Below are 20155 nucleotides of genomic sequence, written 5' to 3'. Positions count from 1 at the left end.
CAGAGGTGGTGAATCAGAGGCAGGGAATCATACGCGGGGAATCAGAGGCGGGGAATCATAGCTGGGGAATCAGAGGCGGGGAATCAGAATTGGGGAATCAGAGATGGGGAATCAGAGATGGGGAATCAGAGGCGGGGAATCAGACGCAGGGATTCAGAGGCGGGGAATCAGAGCCAGGGAATCATACGCGGGGAATCAGAGGCGGGGAATCATAGCTGGCGAATCAGAGGCGGGGAATCAGAGTTGGGGAATCAGAAGCGGAGAATCAGATATGGGGAATCAGAGGCGGGGAATCAGAGTCGGGGAAACAGAGGCGGGGTATCAGATATGGGGAATCAGAGGTGGGGAATCAGAGGTGATGAATCAGAGATGGGGAATCAGAGGCGGGGAATCAGAGGCAGGGAATCAGAGCTGGGGAATCAGAGGTGGGGAATCAGATATGGGGAAACAGAGTCGGAGAATTAGAGGCTGGGAAACAGAGGAGGAGAATCAGATATGGGGAATCAGAGGTGGGGAATCAGAGGTTGAGAATCAGAGGCAGGGAATCAGAGGCGGGGTATCAGAGCTGGGGAATCAGAGGCGGGGAATCAGAATTGGGGAATCAGAGATGGGGAATCAGAGATGGGGAATCAGAGGCGTGGAATCTGACGCAGGGAATCAGAGGTGGTGAATCAGAGATGGGGATTCAGTGGCGGGGAATCAGAGGCAGGGAATCAGACGCGGGGAATCAGAGGCGGGGAATCATAGCTGGCGATTCAGAGGCGGGGAATCAGAGTTGGGGAATCAGAAGCGGAGAATCAGATATGGGGAGTCAGAGGTGGGGAATCAGAGTCGGGGAAACAGAGGCGGGGTATCAGATATGGGGAATCAGAGGTGGGGAATCAGAGGTGGGGAATCAGAGGCGGGGAATCAGACGCAGGGAATCAGAGGTGGTGAATCAGAGGCAGGGAATCATACGCGGGGAATCAGAGGCGGGGAATCATAGCTGGGGAATCAGAGGCGGGGAATCAGAATTGGGGAATCAGAGATGGGGAATCAGAGATGGGGAATCAGAGGCGGGGAATCAGACGCAGGGATTCAGAGGCGGGGAATCAGAGCCAGGGAATCATACGCGGGGAATCAGAGGCGGGGAATCATAGCTGGCGAATCAGAGGCGGGGAATCAGAGTTGGGGAATCAGAAGCGGAGAATCAGATATGGGGAATCAGAGGCGGGGAATCAGAGTCGTGGAAACAGAGGCGGGGTATCAGATATGGGGAATCAGAGGTGGGGAATCAGAGGTGATGAATCAGAGATGGGGAATCAGAGGCGGGGAATCAGAGGCAGGGAATCAGAGCTGGGGAATCAGAGGTGGGGAATCAGATATGGGGAAACAGAGTCGGAGAATTAGAGGCTGGGAAACAGAGGAGGAGAATAAGATATAGGGAATCAGATGTGGGGAATCATAGATTGGGAATCAGAGGTAAGGAATCAGACGCGGGGAATCAGAGGCGGGGAGTCAGAGGCAGGGAATCGGATGTGCGGAATCAGAGATGGGGAATCAGAGGCGGGGAATCAGAGTTGGGGAATCAGAGGTGGGGTATCAGATATGGGGAAACAGAGTCAGAGAATCAGAGGCTGGGAAACAGAGGCGGAGAATCAGATATAGGGAATCAGAGGTGGGGAATCATAGATTGGGAATCAGAGGTAAGGAATCAGACGCGGGGAATCAGAGGCGGGGAATCAGAGGCAGGGAATCGGATGTGCGGAATCAGAGATGGGGAATCAGAGGTGGGGAATCAGAATCCGGGAATCAGATATGGGGAAACAGAGGCGGGGAATCAGAGGCGGGGAAACAGAGGCGGGGCATCAGATATGGGGAATCTGAGGTGGGGAATCAGAGGTTGGGAATCAGAGGCGGGGAATCAAAGGTGGGGATCAGAGGCAGGGAATCAGAGGCATGGAATGAGATGTGGGGAATCAGAGATGGGAATCAGAGGCAGGGAATCAGAATCAGAAGCGGGGAATCAGAGACCGGGAATCAGAGGATGGCAATCAGAGGTCGGGAATCAGAGGCCGGGAATCAGAGGTGGGGACTCAGAGTCCGGGAATCAGAGGCGGGGAATCTGAGGCGGGGAAACATAGGCGGGGAATCAGATATGGGGAATCAGAGGTGGGGAATCAGAGGTGGTGAATCAGAGATGGTGAATCAGAGGCGGGGAATCAGAGGCGGGGAATCAGACGCGGGGAATCAGAGGCGGGGAATCAGAGCTGGGGAATCAGAGGCGGGGAATCAGAGTTGGGGAATCAGAGGCGGGGAATCAGATATGGGGAATCAGAGGCGGGGAATCAGAGGCGGGGAATCAGAGGCAGGGAATCAGAGATTAGGAATCAGAGGCAGGGCATCAGAGGCAGGGAATCAGACGCGGTGTATCAGAGGTGGGGAATTAGAGCTGGGGAATCAGGGGCAGGGAATCAGAGTTGGGGAATCAGAGGCAGGGAATCGGATGTGCAGAATCAGAGATGGGTAATCTGAGCTGGGGAATCAGAGTCCGGGAATCAGATATGGGGAAACAGAGGCGCGGAATCAGAGGCTGGGAAACAGAGGCGGGTAATCAGATATAGGGAATCAGAGGTGGGGAATCAGAGGCGGGGAATCAGAGGCGGGGAATCAGAGGCAGGGTATCAGAGGCAGGGAAGCAGATGTGGGGAATCAGAGATGGGGAATCAGAGGCAGGGAATCAGAATCAGAAGCGGGGTATCAGAGGCCGGGAATCAGAGGCCGGGAATCAGAGGCCTGGAATCAGAGGCCGGGAATCAGAGGTGGAGAAACAGACGCGGGGAATCAGATATGGGGAATCAGAGGTGGGGAATCAGAGTTTGAGAATCAGAGGCAGGGAATCAGAGGCGGGGTATCAGAGCTGGGGAATCAGAGGCGGGGAATCAGAATTGGGGAATCAGAGATGGGGAATCAGAGATGGGGAATCAGAGGCGGGGAATCAGACGCAGGGAATCAGAGGTGGTGAATCAGAGGTGATGAATCAGAGATGGGGAATCAGAGGCGGGGAATCAGAGGCAGGGAATCAGACGCGGGGTATCAGAGGCGGGGAATCAGAGCTGGGGAATCAGAGGCAGGGAATCAGAGTTGGGGAATCAGAGGCGGGGAATCAGATATGGGGAAACAGAGTCAGAGAATCAGAGGCTGGGAAACAGAGGCGGAGAATCAGATATAGGGAATCAGAGGTGGGGAATCAAGGGTTCTGAATCAGAGGTAGGGAATCAGACGCGGGGAATCAGAGGCGGGGAATCAGAGGCAGGGAATCGGATGTGCGGAATCAGAGCTGGGGAATCAGAGGTGGGGAATCAGAGGTGGGGTATCAGATATGGGGAAACAGAGTCAGAGAATCAGAGGCTGGGAAACAGAGGCGGAGAATCAGATATAGGGAATCAGAGGTGGGGAATCATAGATTGGGAATCAGAGGTAAGGAATCAGACGCGGGGAATCAGAGGCGGGGAATCAGAGGCAGGGAATCGGATGTGCGGAATCAGAGATGGGGAATCAGAGGTGGGGAATCAGAATCCGGGAATCAGATATGGGGAAACAGAGGCGGGGAATCAGAGGCGGGGAAACAGAGGCGGGGCATCAGATATGGGGAATCTGAGGTGGGGAATCAGAGGTTGGGAATCAGAGGCGGGGAATCAAAGGTGGGGATCAGAGGCAGGGAATCAGAGGCATGGAATGAGATGTGGGGAATCAGAGATGGGAATCAGAGGCAGGGAATCAGAATCAGAAGCGGGGAATCAGAGACCGGGAATCAGAGGATGGCAATCAGAGGTCGGGAATCAGAGGCCGGGAATCAGAGGTGGGGACTCAGAGTCCGGGAATCAGAGGCGGGGAATCTGAGGCGGGGAAACATAGGCGGGGAATCAGATATGGGGAATCAGAGGTGGGGAATCAGAGGTGGTGAATCAGAGATGGTGAATCAGAGGCGGGGAATCAGAGGCGGGGAATCAGACGCGGGGAATCAGAGGCGGGGAATCAGAGCTGGGGAATCAGAGGCGGGGAATCAGAGTTGGGGAATCAGAGGCGGGGAATCAGATATGGGGAATCAGAGGCGGGGAATCAGAGGCGGGGATTCAGAGGCAGGGAATCAGAGATTAGGAATCAGAGGCAGGGCATCAGAGGCAGGGAATCAGACGCGGTGTATCAGAGGTGGGGAATTAGAGCTGGGGAATCAGGGGCAGGGAGTCAGAGTTGGGGAATCAGAGGCAGGGAATCGGATGTGCAGAATCAGAGATGGGTAATCTGAGCTGGGGAATCAGAGTCCGGGAATCAGATATGGGGAAACAGAGGCGCGGAATCAGAGGCTGGGAAACAGAGGCGGGTAATCAGATATAGGGAATCAGAGGTGGGGAATCAGAGGCGGGGAATCAGAGGCGGGGAATCAGAGGCAGGGTATCAGAGGCAGGGAAGCAGATGTGGGGAATCAGAGATGGGGAATCAGAGGCAGGGAATCAGAATCAGAAGCGGGGTATCAGAGGCCGGGAATCAGAGGCCGGGAATCAGAGGCCTGGAATCAGAGGCCGGGAATCAGAGGTGGAGAAACAGACGCGGGGAATCAGATATGGGGAATCAGAGGTGGGGAATCAGAGTTTGAGAATCAGAGGCAGGGAATCAGAGGCGGGGTATCAGAGCTGGGGAATCAGAGGCGGGGAATCAGAATTGGGGAATCAGAGATGGGGAATCAGAGATGGGGAATCAGAGGCGGGGAATCAGACGCAGGGAATCAGAGGTGGTGAATCAGAGGTGATGAATCAGAGATGGGGAATCAGAGGCGGGGAATCAGAGGCAGGGAATCAGACGCGGGGTATCAGAGGCGGGGAATCAGAGCTGGGGAATCAGAGGCAGGGAATCAGAGTTGGGGAATCAGAGGCGGGGAATCAGATATGGGGAAACAGAGTCAGAGAATCAGAGGCTGGGAAACAGAGGCGGAGAATCAGATATAGGGAATCAGAGGTGGGGAATCAAGGGTTCTGAATCAGAGGTAGGGAATCAGACGCGGGGAATCAGAGGCGGGGAATCAGAGGCAGGGAATCGGATGTGCGGAATCAGAGCTGGGGAATCAGAGGTGGGGAATCAGAGTCCGGGAATGAGATATGGGGAAACAGAGGCGGGGAATCAGATATGGGGAATCAGAGGTGGTGAATCAGAGGTGGTGATTCAGAGATGGGGAATCAGAGGCGGGGAATCAGAGGCAGGGAATCAGACGCGGGGAATCAGAGGTGGGGAATCAGAGCTGGGGAATCAGAGGCGGGGAATCAGAGGCAGGGAATCAGACGCGGTGTATCAGAGGCAGGGAATCAGAGCTGGGGAATCAGAGGTGGGGAATCAGATATGGGGAAACAGAGTCGGAGAATCAGAGGCTGGGAAACAGAGGCGGAGAATATGATATAGGGAATCAGAGGTGGGGAATCATAGATTGGGAATCAGAGGTAAGGAATCAGACGCGGGGAATCAGAGGCCGGGAATCAGAGGCAGGGAATCGGATGTGCGGAATCAGAGATGGGGAAACAGAGGCGGGGAATCAGAGGCGGGGAATCAGAGGCGGGGCATCAGAGATGGGGAATCAGAGGCGGGGAATCAGACGCAGGGAATCAGAGGTGGTGAATCAGAGATGGGTATTCAGAGGCGGGGAATCAGAGGCAGGGAATCAGACGCGGGGAATCAGAGGCGGGGAATCATAGCTGGCGAATCAGAGGCGGGGAATCAGAGTTGGGGAATCAGAAGCGGAGAATCAGATATGGGGAATCAGAGGCGGGGAATCAGAGTCGGGGAAACAGAGGCGGGGAATCAGATATGGGGAATCAGAGGTGGGGAATCAGAGGTGATGAATCAGATATGGGGAATCAGAGGCGGGGAATCAGAGGCAGGGAATCAGACGTGGGGAATCAGAGGTGGGGAATCAGAGCTGTGGATCAGAGGCGGGGAATCAGAGGCGGGGAATCAGATGCGGGGTATCAGAGGCGGGGAATCAGAGCTGGGGAATCAGAGGCAGGGAATCAGAGTTGGTTAATCAGAGGTGGGGAATCAGATATGGGGAAACAGAGTCAGAGAATCAGAGGCTGGGAAACAGAGGCGGAGAATCAGATGTAGGGAATCAGAGGTGGGGAATCATAGATTGGGAATCAGAGGTAAGGAATCAGACGCGGGGAATCAGTGGCGGGGAATCAGAGGCAGGGAATCGGATGTGCGGAATCAGAGATGGGGAATCAGAGGTGGGGAATCAGAATCCGGGAATCAGATATGTTGAAACAGAGGCGGGGAATCAGAGGCGGGGAAACAGAGGCGGGGCATCAGATATGGGGAATCAGAGGTGGGGAATCAGAGGTTGGGAATCAGAGGCGGGGAATCAAAGGTGGTGATCAGAGGGAGGGAATCAGAGGCATGGAATCAGAAGTGGGGAATCAGAGATGGGGAATCAGAGGCAGGGAATCAGAATCAGAAGCCGGGAATCAGAGGCCGGGAATCAGAGGCCGGGAATCAGAGGCCGGGAATCAGAGGCCGGGAATCAGAGGCCGGGAATCAGAGGTGGGGACTCAGAGTCCGGGAATCAGAGGCGGGGAGTCTAAGGCGGAGAAACAGAGGCGGGGAATCAGATATGGGGAATCAGAGGTGGGGAATCAGAGGTGGTGAATCAGAGATGGTGAATCAGAGGCGGGGAATCAGAGGCGGGGAATCAGACGCGGGGAATCAGAGGCGGGGAATCAGAGCTGGGGAATCAGAGGCGGGGAATCAGAGTTGGGGAATCAGAAGCAGGGAATCAGATATGGGGAATCAGAGGCGGGGAATCAGAGGCGGGGAATCAGAGGCAGGGAATCAGAGATTAGGAATCAGAGGCAGGGCATCAGAGGCAGGGAATCAGACGCGGTGTATCAGAGGTGGGGAATTAGAGCTGGGGAATGAGGGGCAGGGAATCAGAGTTGGGGAATCAGAGGCGGGGAATCAGATATGGGGAAACAGAGGCGGGGAATCAGAGGCTGGGAAACAGAGGCGGAGAATCAGATATAGGGAATCAGAGGTGGGGAATCATAGGTTGGGAATCAGAGGTAGGGATTCAGATGCAGGGAATCAGAGGCGGGGAATCAGAGGCAGGGAATCGGATGTGCAGAATCAGAGATGGGTATTCTGAGCTGGGGAATCAGAGTCCGGGAATCAGATATGGGGAAACAGAGGTGCAGAATCAGAGGCGGGGAAACAGAGGCGGGTAATCAGATATAGGGAATCAGAGGTGGGGAATCAGAGGCGGGGAATCAGAGGCGGGGAATCAGAGGCAGGGTATCAGAGGCAGGGAATCAGATGTGGGGAATCAGAGATGGGGAATCAGAGGCAGGGAATCAGAATCAGAAGCGGGGAATCAGAGGCCGGGAATCAGAGGCCGGGAATCAGAGGCCTGGAATCAGAGGCCGGGAATCAGAGGTGGGGAAACAGACGCGGGGAATCAGATATGGGGAATCAGAGGTGGGGAATCAGAGTTTGAGAATCAGAGGCAGGATATCAGAGGCGGGGTATCAGAGCTGGGGAATCAGAGGCGGGGAATCAGAATTGGGGAATCAGAGATGGGGAATCAGAGATGGGGAATCAGAGGCGGGGAATCAGACGCAGGGAATCAGAGGTGGTGAATCAGAGGTGATGAATCAGAGATGGGGAATCAGAGGCGGGGAATCAGAGGCAGGGAATCAGACGCGGGGAATCAGAGGTGGGGAATCAGAGCTGGGGAATCAGAGGCGGGGAATCAGAGTTGGGGAATCAGAGGCGGGGAATCAGAGGCGGGGAATCAGAGTTGGGGAATCAGAGGCGGGGAATCAGATATGGGGAAACAGAGTCAGAGAATCAGAGGCTGGGAAACAGAGGTGGAGAATCAGATATAGGGAATCAGAGGTGGGGAATCAAGGGTTGTGAATCAGAGGTTAGGAATCAGACGCGGGGAATCAGAGGCGGGGAATCAGAGGCAGGGAATCGGATGTGCGGAATCAGAGCTGGGGAATCAGAGGTGGGGAATCAGAGTCCGGGAATGAGATATGGGGAAACTGAGGCGGGGAATCAGATATGGGGAATCAGAGGTGGTGAATCAGAGGTGGTGATTCAGAGATGGGGAATCAGAGGCGGGGAATCAGAGGCAGGGAATCAGACGCGGGGAATCAGAGGTGGGGAATCAGAGCTGGGGAATCAGAGGCGGGGAATCAGAGGCAGGGAATCAGACGCGGTGTATCAGAGGCAGGGAATCAGAGCTGGGGAATCAGAGGTGGGGAATCAGATATGGGGAAACAGAGTCGGAGAATCAGAGGCTGGGAAACAGAGGCGGAGAATATGATAGAGGGAATAAGAGGTGGGGAATCATAGATTGGGAATCAGAGGTAAGGAATCAGACGCGGGGAATCAGAGGTGGGGAATCAGAGGCAGGGAATCGGATGTGCGGAATCAGAGATGGGGAAACAGAGGCTGGGAATCAGAGGCGGGGAATCAGAGGCGGGGCATCAGAGATGGGGAATCAGAGGCGGGGAATCAGACGCAGGGAATCAGAGGTGGTGAATCAGAGATGGGTATTCAGAGGCGGGGAATCAGAGGAAGGGAATCAGACGCGGGGAATCAGAGGCGGGGAATCATAGCTGGCGAATCAGAGGCGGGGAATCAGAGTTGGGGAATCAGAAGTGGAGAATCAGATATGGGGAATCAGAGGCGGGGAATCAGAGTCGGGGAAACAGAGGCGGGGAATCAGATATGGTGAATCAGAGGTGGGGAATCAGAGGTGATGAATCAGAGATGGGGAATCAGAGGCGGGGAATCAGAGGCAGGGAATCGGATGTGCGGAATCAGAGATGGGGAATCAGAGGTGGGGAATCAGAATCCGGGAATCAGATATGTTGAAACAGAGGCGGGGAATCAGAGGCGGGGAAACAGAGGCGGGGCATCAGATATGGGGAATCAGAGGTGGGGAATCAGAGGTTGGGAATCAGAGGCGGGGAATCAAAGGTGGTGATCAGAGGCAGGGAATCAGAGGCATGGAATCAGATGTGGGGAATCAGAGATGGGGAATAAGAGGCAGGGAATCAGAATCAGAAGCGGGGAATCAGAGGCCGGGAATCAGAGGCCGGGAATCAGAGGCCGGGAATCAGAGGACGGGAATCAGAGGCCGGGAATCAGAGGTGGGGAATCAGAGTCCGGGAATCAGAGGCGGGGAATCTGAGGCGGAGAAACAGAGGCGGGGAATCAGATATGGGGAATCAGAGGTGGGGAATCAGAGGTGGTGAATCAGAGATGGTGAATCAGAGGCGGGGAATCAGAGGCGGGGAATCAGACGCGGGGAATTAGAGGCGGGGAATCAGAGCTGGGGAATCAGAGGCGGGGAATCAGATATGGGGAATCAGAGGTGGTGAATCAGAGGTGGTGATTCAGAGATGGGGAATCAGAGGCGGGGAATCAGAGGCAGGGAATCAGACGCGGGGAATCAGAGGTGGGGAATCAGAGCTGGGGAATCAGAGGCGGGGAATCAGAGGCAGGGAATCAGACGCGGTGTATCAGAGGCAGGGAATCAGAGCTGGGGAATCAGAGGTGGGGAATCAGATATGGGGAAACAGAGTCGGAGAATCAGAGGCTGGGAAACAGAGGCGGAGAATATGATAGAGGGAATAAGAGGTGGGGCATCATAGATTGGGAATCAGAGGTAAGGAATCAGACGCGGGGAATCAGAGGTGGGGAATCAGAGGCAGGGAATCGGATGTGCGGAATCAGAGATGGGGAAACAGAGGCTGGGAATCAGAGGCGGGGAATCAGAGGCGGGGCATCAGAGATGGGGAATCAGAGGCGGGGAATCAGACGCAGGGAATCAGAGGTAGTGAATCAGAGATGGGTATTCAGAGGCGGGGAATCAGAGGAAGGGAATCAGACGCGGGGAATCAGAGGCGGGGAATCATAGCTGGCGAATCAGAGGCGGGGAATCAGAGTTGGGGAATCAGAAGCGGAGAATCAGATATGGGGAATCAGAGGCGGGGAATCAGAGTCGGGGAAACAGAGGCGGGGAATCAGATATGGTGAATCAGAGGTGGGGAATCAGAGGTGATGAATCAGAGATGGGGAATCAGAGGCGGGGAATCAGAGGCAGGGAATCGGATGTGCGGAATCAGAGATGGGGAATCAGAGGTGGGGAATCAGAATCCGGGAATCAGATATGTTGAAACAGAGGCGGGGAATCGGAGGCGGGGAAACAGAGGCGGGGCATCAGATATGGGGAATCAGAGGTGGGGAATCAGAGGTTGGGAATCAGAGGCGGGGAATCAAAGGTGGTGATCAGAGGCAGGGAATCAGAGGCATGGAATCAGATGTGGGGAATCAGAGATGGGGAATCAGAGGCAGGGAATCAGAATCAGAAGCGGGGAATCAGAGGCCGGGAATCAGAGGCCGGGAATCAGAGGCCGGGAATCAGAGGACGGGAATCAGAGGCCGGGAATCAGAGGTGGGGACTCAGAGTCCGGGAATCAGAGGCGGGGAATCTGAGGCGGAGAAACAGAGGCGGGGAATCAGATATGGGGAATCAGAGGTGGGGAATCAGAGGTGGTGAATCAGAGATGGTGAATCAGAGGCGGGGAATCAGAGGCGGGGAATCAGACGCGGGGAATCAGAGGCGGGGAATCAGAGCTGGGGAATCAGAGGCGGGGAATCAGAGTTGGGGAATCAGAGGCGGGGAATCAGATATGGGGAATCAGAGGCGGGGAATCAGAGGCGGGGAATCAGAGGCAGGGAATCAGAGATTAGGAATCAGAGGCAGGGCATCAGAGGCAGGGAATCAGACGCGGTGTATCAGAGGTGGGGAATTAGAGCTGGGGAATCAGGGGCAGGGAATCAGAGTTGGGGAATCAGAGGCAGGGAATCAGACGCGGGGAATCAGAGGCGGGGAATCATAGCTGGCGAATCAGAGGCGGGGAATCAGAGTTGGGGAATCAGAAGCGGAGAATCAGATATGGGGAATCAGAGGCGGGGAATCAGAGTCGGGGAAACAGAGGCGGGGAATCAGATATGGGGAATCAGAGGTGGGGAATCAGAGGTGATGAATCAGAGATGGGGAATCAGAGGCGGGGAATCAGAGGCAGGGAATCAGACGTGGGGAATCAGAGGTGGGGAATCAGAGCTGTGGATCAGAGGCGGGGAATCAGAGGCAGGGAATCAGATGCGGGGTATCAGAGGCGGGGAATCAGAGCTGGGGAATCAGAGGCAGGGAATCAGAGTTGGTTAATCAGAGGTGGGGAATCAGATATGGGGAAACAGAGTCAGAGAATCAGAGGCTGGGAAACAGAGGCGGAGAATCAGATGTAGGGAATCAGAGGTGGGGAATCATAGATTGGGAATCAGAGGTAAGGAACCAGACGCGTGGAATCAGAGGCGGGGAATCAGAGGCAGGGAATCGGATGTGCGGAATCAGAGATGGGGAATCAGAGGTGGGGAATCAGAATCCGGGAATCAGATATGTTGAAACAGAGGCGGGGAATCAGAGGCGGGGAAACAGAGGCGGGGCATCAGATATGGGGAATCAGAGGTGGGGAATCAGAGGTTGGGAATCAGAGGCGAGGAATCAAAGGTGGTGATCAGAGGGAGGGAATCAGAGGCATGCAATCAGAAGTGGGGAATCAGAGATGGGGAATCAGAGGCAGGGAATCAGAATCAGAAGCGGGGAATCAGAGGCCGGGAATCAGAGGCCGGGAATCAGAGGCCGGGAATCAGAGGCCGGGAATCAGAGGCCGGGAATCAGAGGTGGGGACTCAGAGTCCAGGAATCAGAGGCGGGGAATCTGAGGCAGAGAAACAGAGGCGGGGAATCAGATATGGGGAATCAGAGGTGGGGAATCAGAGGTGTTGAATCAGAGATGGTGAATCAGAGGCGGGGAATCAGAGGCGGGGAATCAGACGCGGGGAATCAGAGGCGGGGAATCAGAGCTGGGGAATCAGAGGCGGGGAATCAGAGTTGGGGAATCAGAGGCAGGGAATCAGATATGGGGAATCAGAGGCGGGGAATCAGAGGCGGGGAATCAGAGGCAGGGAATCAGAGATTAGGAATCAGAGGCAGGGCATCAGAGGCAGGGAATCAGACGCGGTGTATCAGAGGTGGGGAATTAGAGCTGGGGAATCAGGGGCAGGGAATCAGAGTTGGGGAATCAGAGGCGGGGAATCAGATATGGGGAAACAGAGGCGGGGAATCAGAGGCTGGGAAACAGAGGCGGAGAATCAGATATAGGGAATCAGAGGTGGGGAATCATAGGTTGGGAATCAGAGGTAGGGATTCAGATGCAGGGAATCAGAGGCGGGGAATCAGAGGCAGGGAATCGGATGTGCAGAATCAGAGATGGGTATTCTGAGCTGGGGAATCAGAGTCCGGGAATCAGATATGGGGAAACAGAGGCGCGGAATCAGAGGCGGGGAAATAGAGGCGGGTAATCAGATATAGGGAATCAGAGGTGGGGAATCAGAGGCGGGGAATCAGAGGCGGGGAATCAGAGGCAGGGTATCAGAGGCAGGGAATCAGATGTGGGGAATCAGAGATGGGGAATCAGAGGCAGGGAATCAGAATCAGAAGCGGGGAATCAGAGGCCGGGAATCAGAGGCCGGGAATCAGAGGCCTGGAATCAGAGGCCGGGAATCAGAGGTGGGGAAACAGACGCGGGGAATCAGATATGGGGAATCAGAGGTGGGGAATCAGAGTTTGAGAATCAGAGGCAGGGAATCAGAGGCGGGGTATCAGAGCTGGGGAATCAGAGGCGGGGAATCAGAATTGGGGAATCAGAGATGGGGAATCAGAGATGGGGAATCAGAGGCGGGGAATCAGACGCAGGGAATCAGAGGTGGTGAATCAGAGGTGATGAATCAGAGATGGGGAATCAGAGGCGGGGAATCAGAGGCAGGGAATCAGACGCGGGGAATCAGAGGTGGGGAATCAGAGCTGGGGAATCAGAGGCGGGGAATCAGAGTTGGGGAATCAGAGGCGGGGAATCAGATATGGGGAAACAGAGTCAGAGAATCAGAGGCTGGGAAACAGAGGTGGAGAATCAGATATAGGGAATCAGAGGTGGGGAATCAAGGGTTGTGAATCAGAGGTAGGGAATCAGACGCGGGGAATCAGAGGCGGGGAATCAGAGGCAGGGAATCGGATGTGCGGAATCAGAGCTGGGGAATCAGAGGTGGGGAATCAGAGTCCGGGAATGAGATATGGGGAAACAGAGGCGGGGAATCAGATATGGGGAATCAGAGGTGGTGAATCAGAGGTGGTGATTCAGAGATGGGGAATCAGAGGCGGGGAATCAGAGGCAGGGAATCAGACGCGGGGAATCAGAGGTGGGGAATCAGAGCTGGGGAATCAGAGGCGGGGAATCAGAGGCAGGGAATCAGACGCGGTGTATCAGAGGCAGGGAATCAGAGCTGGGGAATCAGAGGTGGGGAATCAGATATGGGGAAACAGAGTCGGAGAATCAGAGGCTGGGAAACAGAGGCGGAGAATATGATAGAGGGAATAAGAGGTGGGGAATCATAGATTGGGAATCAGAGGTAAGGAATCAGACGCGGGGAATCAGAGGTGGGGAATCAGAGGCAGGGAATCGGATGTGCGGAATCAGAGATGGGGAAACAGAGGCTGGGAATCAGAGGCGGGGAATCAGAGGCGGGGCATCAGAGATGGGGAATCAGAGGCGGGGAATCAGACGCAGGGAATCAGAGGTGGTGAATCAGAGATGGGTATTCAGAGGCGGGGAATCAGAGGAAGGGAATCAGACGCGGGGAATCAGAGGCGGGGAATCATAGCTGGCGAATCAGAGGCGGGGAATCAGAGTTGGGGAATCAGAAGTGGAGAATCAGATATGGGGAATCAGAGGCGGGGAATCAGAGTCGGGGAAACAGAGGCGGGGAATCAGATATGGTGAATCAGAGGTGGGGAATCAGAGGTGATGAATCAGAGATGGGGAATCAGAGGCGGGGAATCAGAGGCAGGGAATCGGATGTGCGGAATCAGAGATGGGGAATCAGAGGTGGGGAATCAGAATCCGGGAATCAGATATGTTGAAACAGAGGCGGGGAATCAGAGGCGGGGAAACAGAGGCGGGGCATCAGATATGGGGAATCAGAGGTGGGGAATCAGAGGTTGGGAATCAGAGGCGGGGAATCAAAGGTGGTGATCAGAGGCAGGGAATCAGAGGCATGGAATCAGATGTGGGGAATCAGAGATGGGGAATCAGAGGCAGGGAATCAGAATCAGAAGCGGGGAATCAGAGGCCGGGAATCAGAGGCCGGGAATCAGAGGCCGGGAATCAGAGGACGGGAATCAGAGGCCGGGAATCAGAGGTGGGGACTCAGAGTCCGGGAATCAGAGGCGGGGAATCTGAGGCGGAGAAACAGAGGCGGGGAATCAGATATGGGGAATCAGAGGTGGGGAATCAGAGGTGGTGAATCAGAGATGGTGAATCAGAGGCGGGGAATCAGAGGCGGGGAATCAGACGCGGGGAATCAGAGGCGGGGAATCAGAGCTGGGGAATCAGAGGCGGGGAATCAGATATGGGGAATCAGAGGTGGTGAATCAGAGGTGGTGATTCAGAGATGGGGAATCAGAGGCGGGGAATCAGAGGCAGGGAATCAGACGCGGGGAATCAGAGGTGGGGAATCAGAGCTGGGGAATCAGAGGCGGGGAATCAGAGGCAGGGAATCAGACGCGGTGTATCAGAGGCAGGGAATCAGAGCTGGGGAATCAGAGGTGGGGAATCAGATATGGGGAAACAGAGTCGGAGAATCAGAGGCTGGGAAACAGAGGCGGAGAATATGATAGAGGGAATAAGAGGTGGGGAATCATAGATTGGGAATCAGAGGTAAGGAATCAGACGCGGGGAATCAGAGGTGGGGAATCAGAGGCAGGGAATCGGATGTGCGGAATCAGAGATGGGGAAACAGAGGCTGGGAATCAGAGGCGGGGAATCAGAGGCGGGGCATCAGAGATGGGGAATCAGAGGCGGGGAATCAGACGCAGGGAATCAGAGGTGGTGAATCAGAGATGGGTATTCAGAGGCGGGGAATCAGAGGAAGGGAATCAGACGCGGGGAATCAGAGGCGGGGAATCATAGCTGGCGAATCAGAGGCGGGGAATCAGAGTTGGGGAATCAGAAGCGGAGAATCAGATATGGGGAATCAGAGGCGGGGAATCAGAGTCGGGGAAACAGAGGCGGGGAATCAGATATGGTGAATCAGAGGTGGGGAATCAGAGGTGATGAATCAGAGATGGGGAATCAGAGGCGGGGAATCAGAGGCAGGGAATCGGATGTGCGGAATCAGAGATGGGGAATCAGAGGTGGGGAATCAGAATCCGGGAATCAGATATGTTGAAACAGAGGCGGGGAATCAGAGGCGGGGAAACAGAGGCGGGGCATCAGATATGGGGAATCAGAGGTGGGGAATCAGAGGTTGGGAATCAGAGGCGGGGAATCAAAGGTGGTGATCAGAGGCAGGGAATCAGAGGCATGGAATCAGATGTGGGGAATCAGAGATGGGGAATCAGAGGCAGGGAATCAGAATCAGAAGCGGGGAATCAGAGGCCGGGAATCAGAGGCCGGGAATCAGAGGCCGGGAATCAGAGGACGGGAATCAGAGGCCGGGAATCAGAGGTGGGGACTCAGAGTCTGGGAATCAGAGGCGGGGAATCTGAGGCGGAGAAACAGAGGCGGGGAATCAGATATGGGGAATCAGAGGTGGGGAATCAGAGGTGGTGAATCAGAGATGGTGAATCAGAGGCGGGGAATCAGAGGCGGGGAATCAGACGCGGGGAATCAGAGGCGGGGAATCAGAGCTGGGGAATCAGAGGCGGGGAATCAGAGTTGGGGAATCAGAGGCGGGGAATCAGATATGGGGAATCAGAGGCGGGGAATCAGAGGCGGGGAATCAGAGGCAGGGAATCAGAGATTAGGAATCAGAGGCAGGGCATCAGAGGCAGGGAATCAGACGCGGTGTATCAGAGGTGGGGAATTAGAGCTGGGGAATCAGGGGCAGGGAATCAGAGTTGGGGAATCAGAGGCGGGGAATCAGATATGGGGAAACAGAGGCGGGGAATCAGAGGCTGGGAAACAGAGGCGGAGAATCAGATATAGGGAATCAGAGGTGGGGAATCATAGGTTGGGAATCAGAGGTAGGGATTCAGATGCAGGGAATCAGAGGCGGGGAATCAGAGGCAGGGAATCGGATGTGCAGAATCAGAGATGGGTAATCTGAGCTGGGGAATCAGAGTCCGGGAATCAGATATGGGGAAACAGAGGCGCGGAATCAGAGGCGGGGAAACAGAGGCGGGTAATCAGATATAGGGAATCAGAGGTGGGGAATCAGAGGCGGGGAATCAGAGGCGGGGAATCAGAGGCAGGGTATCAGAGGCAGGGAATCAGATGTGGGGAATCAGAGATGGGGAATCAGAGGCAGGGAATCAGAATCAGAAGCGGGGAATCAGAGGCCGGGAATCAGAGGCCGGGAATCAGAGGCCTGGAATCAGAGGCCGGGAATCAGAGGTGGGGAAACAGACGCGGGGAATCATATATGGGGAATCAGAGGTGGGGAATCAGAGTTTGAGAATCAGAGGCAGGGAATCAGAGGCGGGGTATCAGAGCTGGGGAATCAGAGGCGGGGAATCAGAATTGGGGAATCAGAGATGGGGAATCAGAGATGGGGAATCAGAGGCGGGGAATCAGACGCAGGGAATCAGAGGTGGTGAATCAGAGGTGATGAATCAGAGATGGGGAATCAGAGGCGGGGAATCAGAGGCAGGGAATCAGACGCGGGGAATCAGAGGTGGGGAATCAGAGCTGGGGAATCAGAGGCGGGGAATCAGAGTTGGGGAATCAGAGGCGGGGAATCAGATATGGGGAAACAGAGTCAGAGAATCAGAGGCTGGGAAACAGAGGTGGAGAATCAGATATAGGGAATCAGAGGTGGGGAATCAAGGGTTGTGAATCAGAGGTAGGGAATCAGACGCGGGGAATCAGAGGCGGGGAATCAGAGGCAGGGAATCGGATGTGCGGAATCAGAGCTGGGGAATCAGAGGTGGGGAATCAGAGTCCGGGAATGAGATATGGGGAAACAGAGGCGGGGAATCAGATATGGGGAATCAGAGGTGGTGAATCAGAGGTGGTGATTCAGAGATGGGGAATCAGAGGCGGGGAATCAGAGTCAGGGAATCAGACGCGGGGAATCAGAGGTGGGGAATCAGAGCTGGGGAATCAGAGGCGGGGAATCAGAGGCAGGGAATCAGACGCGGTGTATCAGAGGCAGGGAATCAGAGCTGGGGAATCAGAGGTGGGGAATCAGATATGGGGAAACAGAGTCGGAGAATCAGAGGCTGGGAAACACAGGCGGAGAATATGATAGAGGGAATACGAGGTGGGGAATCATAGATTGGGAATCAGAGGTAAGGAATCAGACGCGGGGAATCAGAGGTGGGGAATCAGACGCAGGGAATCGGATGTGCGGAATCAGAGATGGGGAAAGAGAGGCGGGGAATCAGAGGCGGGGAATCAGAGGCGGGGCATCAGAGATGGGGAATCAGAGGCGGGGAATCAGACGCAGGGAATCAGAGGTGGTTAATCAGAGATGGGTATTCAGAGGCGGGGAATCAGAGGCAGGGAATCAGACGCGGGGAATCAGAGGCGGGGAATCATAGCTGGCGAATCAGAGGCGGGGAATCAGAGTTGGGGAATCAGAAGCGGAGAATCAGATATGGGGAATCGGAGGCGGGGAATCAGAGTCGGGGATACAGAGGCGGGGAATCAGATATGGTGAATCAGAGGTGGGGAATCAGAGGTGATGAATCAGAGATGGGGAATCAGAGGCGGGGAATAAGAGGCAGGGAATCAGACGTGGGGAATCAGAGGTGGGGAATCAGAGCTGTGGATCAGAGGCAGGGAATCAGAGGCAGGGAATCAGATGCGGGGTATCAGAGGCGGGGAATCAGAGCTGGGGAATCAGAGGCAGGGAATCAGAGTTGGGGAATCAGAGGTGGGGAATCAGATATGGGGAAACAGAGTCAGAGAATCAGAGGCTGGGAAACAGAGGCGGAGAATCAGATATAGGGAATCAGAGGTGGGGAATCATAGATTGGGAATCAGAGGTAAGGAATCAGACGCGGGGAATCAGAGGCGGGGAATCAGAGGCAGGGAATCGGATGTGCGGAATCAGAGATGGGGAATCAGAGGTGGGGAATCAGAATCCGGGAATCAGATATGTTGAAACAGAGGCGGGGAATCAGAGGCAGGGAAACAGAGGCGGGGCATCAGATATGGGGAATCAGAGGTGGGGAATCAGAGGTTGGGAATCAGAGGCGGGGAATCAAATGTGGTGATCAGAGGCAGGGAATCAGAGGCATGGAATCAGATGTGGGGAATCAGAGATGGGGAATCAGAGGCAGGGAATCAGAATCAGAAGCGGGGAATCAGAGGCCGGGAATCAGAGGCCGGGAATCAGAGGCCGGGAATCAGAGGCCGGGAATCAGAGGCCGGGAATCAGAGGTGGGGACTCAGAGTCCGGGAATCAGAGGCGGGGAATCTGAGGCGGAGAAACAGAGGCGGGGAATCAGATATGGGGAATCAGAGGTGGGGAATCAGAGGTGGTGAATCAGAGATGATGAATCAGAGGCTGGGAATAAGAGGCGGGGAATCAGACGCGGGGAATCAGATATGGGGAAACAGAGTCAGAGAATCAGAGGCTGGGAAACAGAGGCGGAGAATCAGATATAGGGAATCAGAGGTGGGGAATCATAGATTGGGAATCAGAGGTAAGGAATCAGACGCGGGGAATCAGAGGCGGGGAATCAGAGGCAGGGAATCGGATGTGCGGAATCAGAGATGGGGAATCAGAGGTGGGGAATCAGAATCCGGGAATCAGATATGGGGAAACAGAGGCGGGGAATCAGAGGCGGGGAAACAGAGGCGGGGCATCAGATATGGGGAATCTGAGGTGGGGAATCAGAGGTTGGGAATCAGAGGCGGGGAATCAAAGGTGGGGATCAGAGGCAGGGAATCAGAGGCATGGAATGAGATGTGGGGAATCAGAGATGGGAATCAGAGGCAGGGAATTAGAATCAGAAGCGGGGAATCAGAGACCGGGAATCAGAGGCCGGCAATCAGAGGTCGGGAATCAGAGGCCGGGAATCAGAGGTGGGGACTCAGAGTCCGGGAATCAGAGGCGGGGAATCTGAGGCGGGGAAACATAGGCGGGGAATCAGATATGGGGAATCAGAGGTGGGGAATCAGAGGTGGTGAATCAGAGATGGTGAATCAGAGGCGGGGAATCAGAGGCGGGGTATCAGAGGTGATGAATCAGAGATGGGGAATCAGAGGCGGGGAATAAGAGGCAGGGAATCAGACGTGGGGAATCAGAGGTGGGGAATCAGAGCTGTGGATCAGAGGCGGGGAATCAGAGGCAGGGAATCAGATGCGGGGTATCAGAGGCGGGGAATCAGAGCTGGGGAATCAGAGGCAGGGAATCAGAGTTGGGGAATCAGAGGTGGGGAATCAGATATGGGGAAACAGAGTCAGAGAATCAGAGGCTGGGAAACAGAGGCGGAGAATCAGATATAGGGAATCAGAGGTGGGGAAACATAGATTGGGAATCAGAGGTAAGGAATCAGACGCGGGGAATCAGAGGCGGGGAATCAGAGGCAGGGAATCGGATGTGCGGAATCAGAGATGGGGAATCAGAGGTGGGGAATCAGAATCCGGGAATCAGATATGTTGAAACAGAGGCGGGGAATCAGAGGCAGGGAAACAGAGGCAGGGCATCAGATATGGGGAATCAGAGGTGGGGAATCAGAGGTTGGGAATCAGAGGCGGGGAATCAAATGTGGTGATCAGAGGCAGGGAATCAGAGGCATGGAATGAGATGTGGGGAATCAGAGATGGGGAATCAGAGGCAGGGAATCAGAATCAGAAGCGGGGAATCAGAGGCCGGGAATCAGAGGCCGGGAATCAGAGGCCGGGAATCAGAGGCCGGGAATCAGAGGCCGGGAATCAGAGGTGGGGACTCAGAGTCCGGGAATCAGAGGCGGGGAATCTGAGGCGGAGAAACAGAGGCGGGGAATCAGATATGGGGAATCAGAGGTGGGGAATCAGAGGTGGTGAATC

The sequence above is a fragment of the Narcine bancroftii genome, chromosome 2 (assembly GCF_036971445.1).
Source record: "Narcine bancroftii isolate sNarBan1 chromosome 2, sNarBan1.hap1, whole genome shotgun sequence".
Classification (NCBI taxonomy): domain Eukaryota; kingdom Metazoa; phylum Chordata; class Chondrichthyes; order Torpediniformes; family Narcinidae; genus Narcine; species Narcine bancroftii.
The sequence above is the reverse complement of the archived record's forward strand: the minus strand, read 5'-3'. Positions refer to the sequence as shown.